Source organism: Lepidochelys olivacea (assembly GCF_965140295.1).
Source record: "Lepidochelys olivacea isolate rLepOli2 genome assembly, chromosome: 8".
NCBI classification, from domain to species: Eukaryota; Metazoa; Chordata; order Testudines; family Cheloniidae; genus Lepidochelys; species Lepidochelys olivacea.
In genome coordinates, this window is record NC_140418.1 from 64,695,043 (window position 1) to 64,709,151 (window position 14,109).

Genomic DNA, 14,109 nt, shown 5'->3' on the forward strand with positions numbered 1-14,109 from the left:
CTAAATGATTTCTTCTATAATTAGAAGATGACTCCCTGCCCCCTCTATTGAAGGACTTGAGGGTATGGATTGATACCATTTGGATAAACTGATGAATCCTTCTGACTATGACAAGGATGAAATTATTTTGGATTTCTATAGTATCTCTCATAAGTGTTTCTAAAAGCACTTTGCAGATATTATTGTGCTATAGGAGTCCAACGGAGGGCAACAAAAATGATTAGGGGGCTGGAGCACATGACTTATGAGGAGAGGCTGAGGGAACTGGGATTGTTTAGTCTGCAGGAGAGAAGAATGAGGGGGGATTTGATAGCTGCTTTCAACTACCTGAAAGGGGGTTCCAAAGAGGATGGATCTAGACTGTTCTTACTGGTAGCAGATGACAGAACAAGGAGTAATGGTCTCAAGTTGCAGTGCGGGAGGTTTAGGTTGGATGTTAGGAAAAACTTTTTCACTAGGAGAATGGTGAAGCACTGGAATGCGTTACCTAGGGAGGTGGTGGAATCTCCTTCCTTAAAAGTTTTTAAGGTCAGGCTTGACAAAGCCCTGGCTGGGATGATTTAGTTGGGGATTGGTCCTGTTTTGAGCAGGGGGTTGGACTAGATGACCTCCTGAGGTCACTTCCAATCCTGATATTCTATGAGGCCTCCCCAATGCCAAATAGAGGGGAATGATCACGTCCCTCAATCTGCTGGCAATGCTCCTACTTATACAGCCCAAAATGCTGTTAGAGTTCTTGGCAACAAGGGCACACTGTTGACTCATATCCAGCTTCTCATCCACTGTAACCCCTAGGTCCTTTTCTGCAGAACTGCTGCCTAGCCACTAGGTCCCTAGTCTGTAGCAGTGCATGTGATTCTTCCTTCCTAAGTGCAGGACTCTGCACTTGTCCTTGTTGAACCTCATCAGATTTCTTTTGGCCCAATCCTCTAATTTGTCTAGGGCCCTCTGTATCCTATCCCTACCCTCCAGGATATCTACCACTCCTCCCAGTTTAGTGTCATCTGCAGACTTGCTGAGGGTGCAATCCACACCATCCTCCAGATCATTAATGAAGATTTGAACAAAACCGGCCCCAGGACCAACCCTTGGGGCACTCTGCTTGATGCTGGCTGCCAACTAGACATCTAATGCTGGGCCCCTAAGGCTCTCTGTCAGATATCTTAGCTTTTCTGCATCTGGTATGGCCCACTCCTGCAGCATTTCAGTGGTATGCTCTAACCAGGGTTCAGATTCCTCTTCCCCAGGTATTGGGATGGGATCCCCCAGTAAATAACCTTAACTTATGACAGGAGTTTGACATAGCATGGGACAGCACAATGTTTTCCAGTGTTTGCCCCAGTGCTTTTGCCCAATCATCAGCCGAGGCTGCAGCCCCTGAGCTGGAGGTTGCTGAGCCGGGGCCCAACAAACCCGACATATTAGCCATTATACAAACAGTAATTTCCTCTGAAATCACTGAGAGCTGTGTTAAGTGTGTGTGGGTGGGGGCTGAAGATATATTGGTGAGCAGCTGGCGGAGAGGCGCAGCTGGCTGTGGGGACTGGAGCAGAACCCCACAGAGAGGCATGGCAATCAGCTGTTGAGGGCCCAAGCCGCGGAGCGTGTAAGGTGTCTCCATACCTTCCCCCCCAGGCTGGGAGGTGAACACTGAATTCTGGGGCTGCACTGACCAAGGACAACAACTGTGAGTGGTGTGACTTAACTGTGAGTGGGTTGCTGGACTTAAGAACCCAAAGGGAAAGGACATGGCCCAATCTACATGGGGGTGGGTCTTCTGGTTCATGGTTTGTGTTTATGAATCCTATTTGTGGTGTTTCCCCAACATAACGCCACATTGTTTCCCTCCTTTATTAAAAGGCTTTTGCTACACCCAGACTCTGTGCTTGTGAGAGGAGAAGTATTGCCTCTTAGAGGCACCCAGGGGGTGGTGTGTAATTGTCCCAGGTCACTGGGTGGGGGCTCAAGCCGGTTTGGCATTGTGTTATTGAAAAGGGACCCCTAGTTACTGAACCCGGCTCTTGTTGCTGCCAACTCTTACAGACAGAAACAGTGGGAATGAAGCCAAAGATGAAGAGGCCCACAGTCACAAAGCAGATCAGCAGCAGATGGGTAGTGTGTGATTCCTGCATTTGGGGAGGCTGTGTGTGCCTGGACTGTGGCCATACCCCGAGACCATGGCCCTGCCCTAAGGCCCCCCCCCCCAGCCTCCTCCCCCCAAAGCACTGCCTGTGCTCCACCCCGGCCCCAATCCACCCACTCCCTGAGTCCCCCCCCCGCCACCTGCACCTCTTTGCCCCCTTCCCCAGTCCTCCCAATGGCTGGCCAATCAAGTCACCAGCCACTCACCAGTTGCACGCATCTCTTCACCTGCTCCAGCAAGGCCCACATGCAGGCAGAGTGGGGACGGGAAGAGGCGGAGCCTTGGGGGAAGAGGATGTGCTGGAGTGGGGACTTGCGGCGGAGTGCGGGTGGGTCCACGGCCAGGCTTTCAGCAGCGGTGCACTCCAAGGGCAGCAGGCCGGCTGTTTGGGGAGACTTAGCCTCCCCTGGCCTCTTAGATCTGCCGCCTGTGAGAGCAGAGAATAAAAACCATGGGCTTCTGACACCAAGTCCGGTGCCCTGGGCACTAGATCATGTTGTCTTTGCAACATTATTAATTAGTGAATCCTCTTCACCCCAGGCGGGAGGGATGTAAGTAGCATCTATGTTATACAGAAGGAGAAACTGAGTTACAGAGAAGTTAGGTGACTTGCCCAAAGTCACACAACAAATCTGCGGTAGAGCTGTTGACCCCCAGACCGTTTGGTTTTAACTGAGCCCATGCTTCCTACCCCTAAGGGAATAGCCCCTCTTGAGACTTGTCTCTCTTAAAATCTGATTCTTTCAGGAAATCAATCAAATTTGTATTAACCATGAAAACATTTTTAATATTCAATATTTTATTGAATTCTTTAAAATCCAGATTAATCTGAGATTAAGGTAAAACAGTGCCACAGGTAAGCATATTAATATAGCATCATATAAAAAAGCTATTTTATATGAAGAAATGATTTTTTAAAAAAGTTTGGTCTCTTTTATCTAAATAGAAAAGCAGAACAGGAAATAGAAGAAGGAAGCATAGTGTAGAGTTATCACTTCTGTGGTGCTCAACTTTTGCAATGATGAGTGCCATAGAAATTCCTATATATAAATTCTGTAGCACCTTCCATTCAAGAATCTCAACACACAAAGTAGGAGAAAAAAGCAATGAAAGGAAATAGTACAGCACGTAATCTAAAAATAGATTCTAAGTACTGCCAAGCTGTCTTCACTGTTCTGAAATCTATACAAGTTCCCATCTCATAAGAAGCTGCTTCTGGAATTGATATCCATTTCCTTTTCATTAGAGTTCTCAGATTTTTATCATCTTAGACTTATTGCCTTGGCAACCAATAAACATATATTATATGAGATTTTTTCCCTTGAAGTTTTTTACATTTGAAGTGTAATAAAGAGACAAAATTTAAGAGGGAAGTAGTGGCCCAGATTCATTCCTGGTTTACTGTACTAACTTCTATCAGTGCTGAATTAGATTTTTAGACTCTCTAACTGCTTTGGGTGTATCTATAGGCTGTAGAAGATAATTCTATAAAAAGAAAGAAATCTGAGTTATATAAACTTTCAAATGTCTTCTCTTCCTCAGAATAGGTCCAAGAATGACACTTCTGGGGAAGACAGAGCAGGACCATAAATATTTTTCAAATTTTGTTCCTGTTGTAGGAATTTACCAAAATGTTAGGTTTCAGAGTAGCAGCTGTGTTAGTCTGTATCCACAAAAAGAAAAGGAGTACTTGTGGCACCTTAGAGACGAACAAATTTTATTTGAGCATAAGCTTTCGTGAGCTGCAGCTCACTTCTTCGGATGCATGCAGTGGAAAATACAGTGGGGAGATTTTATATACACAGAGAACATGAAACAATGGGTGTTACCATACAGACTGTAACAAGAGTGATCAGGTAAGGTGAGCTATTACCAGCAGGAGAGCGGGGGCGGTGGGGAACCTTTTGTAGTGATAATCAAGGTGGGCCATTTCCAGCAGTTGACAAGAACGTGTGAGGAACAGTGGTGGTGGGGGGAATAAATTTACTTTGTGTGATGACACATCCACTCCCAGTCTTTATTCAAGCCTAAGTTAATTGTATCCAGTTTGCAAATTAATTCCAATTCAGCAGTCTCTCGTTGGAGTCTGTTTTTGAAGTTTTTGTTGTTGAAGAATTGCCACTTTTAGGTCTGTAATCGAGTGACCAAAGAAACTGAAGTGTTCTCTGACTGGTTTTTGAATGTTATAATTCTTGACATCTGATTTGTGTCCATTTATTCTTTTACGTAGAGACTGTCCAGTTTGACCAATGTACATGGCAGAGGGGCATTGCTGACACATGATGGCATATATCACATTGGTAGATGCGCAGATGAACAAGCCTCTTTTAGTGTGGCTGATGTGATTAGGCTCTATGATGGTGTCCCTTGAATAGATATCTGGACACAGTTGGCAATGGACTTTGTTGCAAGGATAGGTTCCTGGGTTAGTGGTTTTGTTGTGTGGTTGCTGGTGAGTATTTGCTTCAGGCTGGGGAGCTGTCTGTAAGCAAGGACTGGCCTATCCCCCAAGATCTACGAGAGTGATGTGTCGTCCTTCAGGATAGGTTGTAGATCCTGGATGATGCATTGGAGAGGTTTTAGTTGGGGGCTGAAGGTGATGGCTAGTGGCATTCATAAAGACTGGGAGTGGATGTGTCATTACACAAAGTAAAACTATTTCCCCATGTTTATTTCCCCCCCTACTGTTCCTCACACATTCTTGTCAACTGCTGGAAATGGCCCACCTTGATTATCACTTCAAAAGGTGACCTCCCTCTCCCCGCTCTCCTGCTGATAATAGCTCACCTTACCTGATCACTCTTGTTACAGTGTGTATGGTAACACCCATTGTTTCATGTTCTCTGTGTATATAAAATCTTCCCACTGTATTTTCCACTGCATGCATCCGATGAAGTGAGCTGTAGCTCATGAAGCTTATGCTCAAATAAATTTGTTAGTCTCTAAGGTGCCACAAGTACTCCCTTTTTCTTTACTAAAATGTTGTTTCTCTGAAAGTTTTTAAAATTCAGGGTCTGTTAAGGAAGTAAATTTACCATCTGCAAAATTAGCAAACTTTTGAAATACTCTTTTATTATAATGCAATGGCAGCTGTGTTGAGGTTGCATTGCAAAATTCAATTTTAACAGGAACTTTAAACTTCCCTCCCATTAAAATCTCATTGAAATAGCAAAAACCAAAACAGATCATAAACTTTGGGTGCTATTTAAATTTTTCATGGTGATTTGATGAAACTTGAACTGAGACAAAGAGAATAATTAATTTAAAAATCAACTTTTAGCAATTTCCCCCCCTCACTGAGTTGTCTCACTTTCTGCAAGAAATTCAAAACACTCTGGGACTGTGTCAGATATATTGGTAGTTTTTGTCTCTAGAGTATTTGATAACTATAATTTAACAACAAATCTGCCATGGTGTAAATGCTGCCCCTCATTTATGGAAGGAAGTTGGGGGGTGTCTGACCAAATACCCCTGCAGGCTTGGGGAAAGTTCATTGAAGTAGGAAAGAGGATATCAGGAGTCATAATTTCACCTTTCTTGAGTGCTGTTTAAATCCCCTTGGAATTCATTACCCTTTGTTATTGACTACAGCCACGAACCCCAACCTAGAAGACAGATAAGGAAGAGCTACTAAACATTTCTCACCATCATTGCATATTTTAAAAATAAGTCAGCAGAGACATGTGCAAGGTTGCTGCAGGCCCAAAACCAAGCTCCCTAATATAACATGCCCCCATCCTAGCCATTGCACCATGCTACCTTTCAGAGCCACTTAACCCAGTTTTGGTTAACCCATCTTTAACTAGTATAAAGAACACTGCTCTCTGAGACCTAGGGATAGAATCTAGGATTCCTGATCACCAGTATTCTATCAATGATGAGTAAATAGTTGTGTAATCCACTATTGCAGTGTGTCAAGTCCTTCTGCAGTGGCTGGCCTATAAAGGGGCTAGAATTTACTCCTGTATCTCAAACATTGTAAGGGGTCTAACCTAGGGATATGAAATCCTTAGTGGGCAAGTGGTTCAAACCCTATTGCTGATGTATGGAGGAATGGTGGTGGTATAGTTGCACCGAAAAACACTGCTTTAAAACAGAATTTGTACTTCAATTCTGCTAGTCTATACATTATTGTGTGAATCATCAAAATTCACACTTCAATCATTTGTCTCACATTTTGCTTTTGTAACCCAGTCAGTGTGTGAGTTGTGTCCCCCTCAGTCTCCAATTCAGAGGATGCAAGTCTGTGTCAACTCCGCTTGAGAGCCTGGCTCATTAGCACAAACTTTTAGTTCTGGAGATGATTGGTTTTATCCCTGGTGTTGGCCAAGATAGCAGCTGTCACACACATGGGTGTGCTACAGAAGCAGGTTTGGCTGAGAGGTAAGCTTTTTACTGGCAGAGGAGAGGGAGAGCAATGGGCAGATCTGCTGGTGTAAGACAGGCACACTGTACCCAATATAATTAACATTTAAAGAATCCAGCTGCCACGCGCACCCTGCTGCTCAGCTACTCTTGGCTGTAAGCCATTTGTGGAAGTCCATGAGAGGTGACAATATTTTTGGAAGTGAGTAATAAGACACTCTTTCAAGGAAAATCCTTCCAGCTAATGGCTTATGTCATCACTGCTAAACATGGAGTACAGTGAGACCCAGGGCCCTCTTGGTGCCAACTAGTATAAGGCACAGAGGTACATAAAAGGTTACAAGGATCCCTTGGGTCTAGCACCTACCTACCAGTTTACCCAAGAGTGCCATGTAAGGTTTGTTTTGAAAGCCTGTGTCACACTGGTCCTCATTAAGTGTGAAATGTAAGTATGGATAATATGTAAGGAGTTATGAATATATGCTGAAAAATGTTCTTAAGGTCTGCAACTTGGGGCTGGTCACCAGAAAAGATGAGAAGCAGATTTTTCAGGCAAGAGATGTTTGTCTGAATGTAAATTGAGTATTGTCTGGTTCACAATAATCAAGTGATTGCAAATTCTCCAGGAGAGACCCTACACAGGAAAACACAAGCAACGGGGATTATCCAGTTTGCAAGTGCAGACAATGGATTTTTGTACCTCAACAGTAGAGCGAGACAAACTCTGGATCTTTCCACTGAGGCAGTAAGAGGACAGCATGCTTGTTTCATGAACGAAAGATCACAGCCAAATCTGGATGGAATACGCTGGAAGGATTTTGGGTGAGCTTTTGTTCTTATGACATGACAATGTCTTATTAATTCTATGTAGGCTTTTGTATGCATGCTATGATTTTATTTTAGATGTAAACAATTATTTCCAATATTTCTGATTGCTATCATTTGAATCTCTGTTAAATAATCTTACACTTGCTTGCTCTATAAACATATCTAAGCACTGTGTGTTAAACATGTGATGGGTTCAGTCACAGAGATCCCCTCAGGACTGTCTCCTAATGTGCTGAAATTACCTCTGAGCCCATTTTCCCTGCCAGCTTGGGACTTCAGAACCCTGCCTTGTTGAGCTGGACATGCTAGTCTGCTGCAACACAGACCCAGGTCTGGTCCATGCCCCCAAAGCTTCAGAATTTAACCAAGAACTGCTCGGCAGGTCTCCTATCTCCAGCACCCAGACACCCAGGTTCCAATGGGATCCAAACCCCAAATAAATCCATTTTACTCTCTATAAAGTTTATAGAGGGTAAATTCGTAAATTGTTCGCCCTCTAAATCACTGATAGAGAGATGTTTGCTCCCCCAGGTATTAATCACTTACTCTGGGTTTATTAATAAACAAAAGTGGTTTTATTAAGTATAAAAAGTAGGATTTAAGTGGCTTCAAGTAATAACAGCCAGAACAAAGTGAGTCACAAAGCAAAATAATACAAAACACACAAGTCTAAGCCTAATACATTAAGAAACTGATTACAGGTAATATTTCACCCTCAAAGATGTTCCAATAAGCTTCTTTCACAGATTAGACTCCTTCCTAGTCTGAACTCAATCCTCTCCCCGGTACAGCCTTTGTTAGATCCAGCAGACATCTCAGTAGGCAGGGGTTTTCTCATGACTGTCCGCCTCTTTTGTCCTGTTCCGCCCCCTCTTATAGCTTTGGCACAAGGCGGGAATCTTTTGTCTGTGCTTGTCCCCATCCCTGCCTCATCAATGGAAAAGTACAAGGATTAAGATGGCTTCCAGTGTCATGTGACATGGTCACATGTCACTGTAAGACCCCTAGTCTCCATTCTTCCTGGGTTGGCCCACATGTACACAGGAAGGCATGCAGGGAAATAAACCATTTACAACCAATTGTCAATGGGAGCCATCAAGTTTCTAAACCACCATTAATGGCCCACACTTCGCAAAATTACAGTAGGACCTCAGAGTTATACTTCATATTTCTAGCTTCAGATACAAGAATGATACATGCATACAAATAGGAGGAATATATTCAGTAGGTTATGCCCTTTGTTATGATAACTTACAAGAGATCTTTTGCGTAAAACATATTCCAGTTACTTCATATTCACACTCATAAGCATATTTCCAAAAAACACATGGAGTGCGATGTCTGTTGTGTAACTGGTAAGATGGGGATGTACTGTTCCTTTGGGAACAGGTCCTGAGAAACTTGGAGGACTGGGAGGGTTGGTGTGTGCCTGTTGCTAACCTGTAAAGAGAGAGAGCAAGGCCTGCAGAGGCCTGGAAGGTGGTGCTTGTGCAGCCAGAGGCTGGAGGTGTTGGGGAACTGACCCTAAGCAGGCACAGAGAAGGCTTCCTCAGGCTAAAGGCTGGTTGTGTTGAGGTGCTTCACAGCCCTCTGTACTCCTGGGAAGCACAACAGGCATCTCTTGCTGTACCTCCTTTTAAATGAGGATAAAGTGCTGTAGACACAAAATATTTACTGAAGCAACTCTCAGCCTCTCAACCTCTTCAGAAGGGTCGATGTAGTTGAGAGCAGCTTCAGAAGCACAGTTTCTCCATCTGGTTCCCAGGCAGTGCAGCTTATAGATTCATAGACGTTAAGGTCAGAAGGGACCATTGTGATCATCTAGTCTGACCTGTACATTGCAGGCCACAGAACCTCACCCAGCTGCCCTTAACCTTATCTCTGGGAAGATATCCGCTATATAAAAACCCTAGGAAATGATGTAAATAGGCAATATGTACCCGCACTTTGTCAAACTTGCTCTTTAATACAAAACCTTAACAGTGACCTCAGGAGTCACTGGATGGAGGTGGAAGTAAAAGCCTTAAGAGGGAACTGAGTGTTACTGACCGTGTTGCAATGTGAAGGTGAAAAGGAATGCATAAGACTAGACTTTCTCTTTACCTTTTAAAAGCATGGAAGTAAGTTTTTTGGGTGGATGCAGTATGTCCTGATGCAATTCCGCCTGTCAATAAACATAGCTTTTGTTTGACAATACACCTATATCTCAATATCAGAAATTCTTTAACTTGAGAATTTCCCCAAATATATTAGAGTGAGATCTAACTTTTTTCTGCTATTGTAAAAGCTGCACAGTACACTTTTAAATACATACTGACGTTTTTAAAATAAGTTTAGTTTTTGAACTATTTAGTTACGAACACAATTTCTTTAAGAGCATAAAAAGAAACCCCAACAACACCCACTCCCCGGAAAAAAAAAAAAAAAAAAAAAAGGACTTAAGAGGTAGAGGGGACAAAATCAGACCGTGAGGTCTATATTCACTTAGTATACACTGTCATATCTCTGCTGGCTTCTGGAAAAACACAGAAAACACATGGAGTCCTTCCGTCAGGGGGAGTTGACAGCAACAAGAGCCAGGTCTTTCTCTAAATGACAATACAAAACTGACCCAGCTCAAGCCCCCACCCAGTAATCTGGGAAAACTAGAAACCACCCCTGGGTTCCCGTAAGAGGTAATACTCCCACACTCACAACACATGCTCGTTACTGGGATCCCATGTGCTCAGGCCTCTGATGATCAGCATGTGTATTTGAACCTCATAACCCTTAGATCTCAAGGCACCAGCCAGAGGGGCATATTTCTCCACTTTTTGAGCTTGGGCATCACGGAAGGCCAGGGTCCTGTTCTCAAAAGGACTGTGACATCCGCTATGAGGATCCTCTTCTGTTCCTTGTTGGTAATGAGGATGTCTGGTCGCAGTCGACTGTCTGTTCCAGGGATAGCAGAGTTCACAGCTACCTTCCTCACAGGTGGCAGAATGGCTTTGACTAGGTGACCTTGGATGGCATTGTGGAACAGTGGCCAGGCTCTGGAATGGGGCTTGCAGCTACACAAGATGTGGGGTAGTGTCTCATTGGCATAGCCGCACTTTCTGCATCGCTTGTCCCGATTCCCGTGGTGGACAGCTCCATTCAGCAGGATGCAATTGAGCCGGGCCCTGTGGATGAATCTTCAGTCAGCAAATCAGGTGAAACTGCCCACAGGGAGGAAATGGTTGCTGATGTCCCACTTGCACATCACCTTGAAGGCCTTGACCTGGTCCCACTTCTCTCTCAGGTTTTCCATGTACTGTCAATGGATGGTATCCTTCAGGGTCCTTTCTAGCATGGTTCTAGCTCTCAGAGTGATGACTGCATGCTCTGTATTCTTGACCTGTGGCAGAACGACTCCCAGTTTCTGACATTCCTCACATCATGTCTATATACGATAGAGTCGTAGAATTGGTTTAAAAACCCCTCAGCTGTCTGATTAAGCTGGCTCCACAGCCCTTGGAACTGCAAACATGCCATGGCAGATCATAGAATCTGACCCAGTAATCTTATTTATCTAGTACTCTCATCCCACCAAAGCACCCAGGGCTCTGTACAACACAGCAAAAATGAACAGAATAATCTAAAATGGCAATTACAGCCATATGCACACTCTGCTTAAGGAAGATGGACGAAAAGCCCTGTGCTACCAGTGAGCACTTTGGGTGAATTAACTCTTGTCACTAAACAAACTAAACTTCTATAGAATGGCTTGATGTTCTACAGTAACTGACTATTGATGAAGACTAGAGTCAGAATTCAATCATACCTGCAGAAATGTATGGATTTGACTGTACTAGGTTCCAGTAGGCCTGAATCATGGAAAACTTCAGATTCTTAAGTACTGCTGCCACCTACAGAAATATTAACTTTTTTCATAACTAGAGTACTATATTACTATCTATTTTACTATAGTACTGACATCATATTGTCAATATAAATAATAGCCAAGATCAATGTGATGGAATACTTAATAGTAAACTCAGTGGCATTCTAAATTACTGGTTGAGGGGCATTTTAAGTAGCCATTAGTCAAACGTCCTCGATGTCAAAGGGTGAAACTAACAGTATGTTGTGCGCATTTTGTATGAAAAGATGGATAGTAAATTGCATAACATGTTGAAGATATTCCTAACTGAATGTATATTAGTGTTTGAAAAAACACAAGGGACAACTTCAATTAGGATATGTGTAAGGAAGCTACATAATAAAGAGCTGAGGAAGAAGACAGAAACCTGCTAAACCTAAGGCCTGATTCTAGAGTTCCTATTCATGTTGAATAGGACAATACACATATGGGTTGTTGAAACTGGTCCTAGTTACTAAAAAAATCTGGTGCAAAGGATAGGCAGTAACTACTTGTACAGTCTCAGGCTCAAGTATTTAATGGCACCAAAAATGGGACAATTACAATAATCTTCAGACATAAAATCTTTGCTTTTTAGTATTCTACTACTTATAAAACCAATAAAGGAACTTGTATAAATAAAACAATTCAATTGCCTACAAACAGTATTGGATCAAATCTTGCTCTCTTATACAGCAGTATGAGCCCCATTAAACATAATGGGTTGTAGCAGTGTAAACGAGCAGGATTTGACTCAATGAATTCTGGAAAGCAGTGTTTATAAAATTACATACTGCATAATTATAAAAAGCCACCATTGGCTGCACAGCTTAAACAATAGCACTGAGAGCTTCTCCAAGAAACAGCACTTTAAAAAAAATTCCCATGTTTGATAGGACATAAGGGAATAATTAAAAAATTAATGGTAAATGTGATGGAACACCAAGCCAATCTGAAGTCCAGTGTCCACTCACTCATCTGCTCTTCCCATAAATATGGAAATCTGACTGAAAAAGACTCAGCAATCCCTTATCTATTGTTGAAATGTTAATTCTCCATAATGTGAAATGATTCTGCATTTACAAGAGACAAGGTGGTTGAGAGATCTTTTATTGGACCAACTTCTGTTGGTGAGAGAGACAAGCTTTTGAGCTCTGTGTGGCTCAAAAGCTTGTCTCTCTCACCAACAGAAGTTAGTCCAATAAAAGATATCTCAACCACCTTATCCCTCTAGTAGCCTGGGACTGGCACAGCTACAACTACTCTGCATTTGCAAAGCAAATGCCATAAAAGGTATTTTTAATACCTCTACCTCCAGGGTTCTAGGAAGCATGTTAGTATCTAGCTCGTGGCATTTTACAACATGGTCTGCTGTTTAAATATGAACAAGTTAGAAGGTGGGGTCAAATTATAATATGTGAAGTTATGAGTCTACAGATAATTGTACCCACAGTGAACTTCATGTTCAACATTACTAGTCAGACATCTAATTATCTGATATGCAGACATAAAAATATAAGTTTAGCCACTAATATTTGCACCCAGAATATGCTGTGCACACACAACCATGAGTATGGTATTGCATACACAGAATCTGTGGCTACCTCAGAAAAGTGTGTGGTGGAACCACTCCTTTCACTTCAGAGATTTTAAGAATAAACCCCTGTATCTACAAGTAAGTAATGGTTCTCCCCAAGTACCTGCTGATCTTCAGTTCAAGCATCGTTGTGCTAGCTAAACACCACAGCATTTTTAGTAGGTCATGCAAATTTAATTTCTTTACCATCTTTGCTCTTTATCAGTGTTCTGTTCAAAAATGCTGCAATTTGTAGAAGTGTAATATTTTTGCAGTTGTAGAGCATCTTTCACCTGAAGAGCTCAGAGCACTTTACAAAGATGGTTATTACTATTGCTTCCTCAACAGATGGCAGCAGGAATGGCCACAGGCCACTACTCCCATGATATGCATCTGCATGGATCACTAGATCCATGCAGCTAAATAGGTCTATTGTTTGTGCCTATGACCTGCCTTCATTATGCTCTTGTGCAAAGGCGTTCTGTAGCACTCAGTGGGCTCTGGAGTCTGCCTGTGTGGCCCTTCTTGAATTACATCCCCACTTGTATGCTAGGACTGTGGAAAGTCATCTACATGACGGACCTTCTCTGACCCACAGGACTTCACACTTATTGGGTAAGCTATACAAATACATACTTAGAATATATGGCTTTTTATGACTGTGGAACTCTCCTGGTTTTCAAGTCTCCAGGGATTTGCTCAGCCCTATGTCTGACCTAATATCCATTTATTCCTCCAGCCATTCCTTTCACCTTTCTAGCTGTAACCTCTCTTTCTAGTGTAGGAAGGAGGATCTAGTCAATAGGGCATGGGAGTCAAGAGAGCTGGGTCCAATTACTGGCTTAGACTACCTTAGTAACAGTGGGCAAGTCATTTAATCAACTATGCCTCAGTTTCCCAAGCTGTAAATGGGGATAATCCTACTTTCCTACCTTATAAGGATACTATGAGGATAAAATACTTGAATGACTGTGAAGCACTGAGATACTATAAGGGCTGTATAAGTATCTAGATTTCTGTTTCTTCACCCTGAGGTTCACTGACATCTTTGCTGTCCCATTTCTCAAAGTCTCTCTCTTAGTAGCAGCCACTTTATTTTTTCCATTCTTTCCTCAAAGGCTTCATGTTGGCACTAACAGTTTAGTCCTTTGGGTGTCAAACAGTATATGTAGCAAGGACTTAGAGTGAAATTCAGTCCTGCACAGAAGGTTGACAGAGGCATGTGATCCTGTGCACCACTTACGTCCCACTTAAGCCTTCATAAATGGTTTAAGTAGAATTTAAATTGTGCTTGGGTCTTGTATGAGCTTTCTGTGC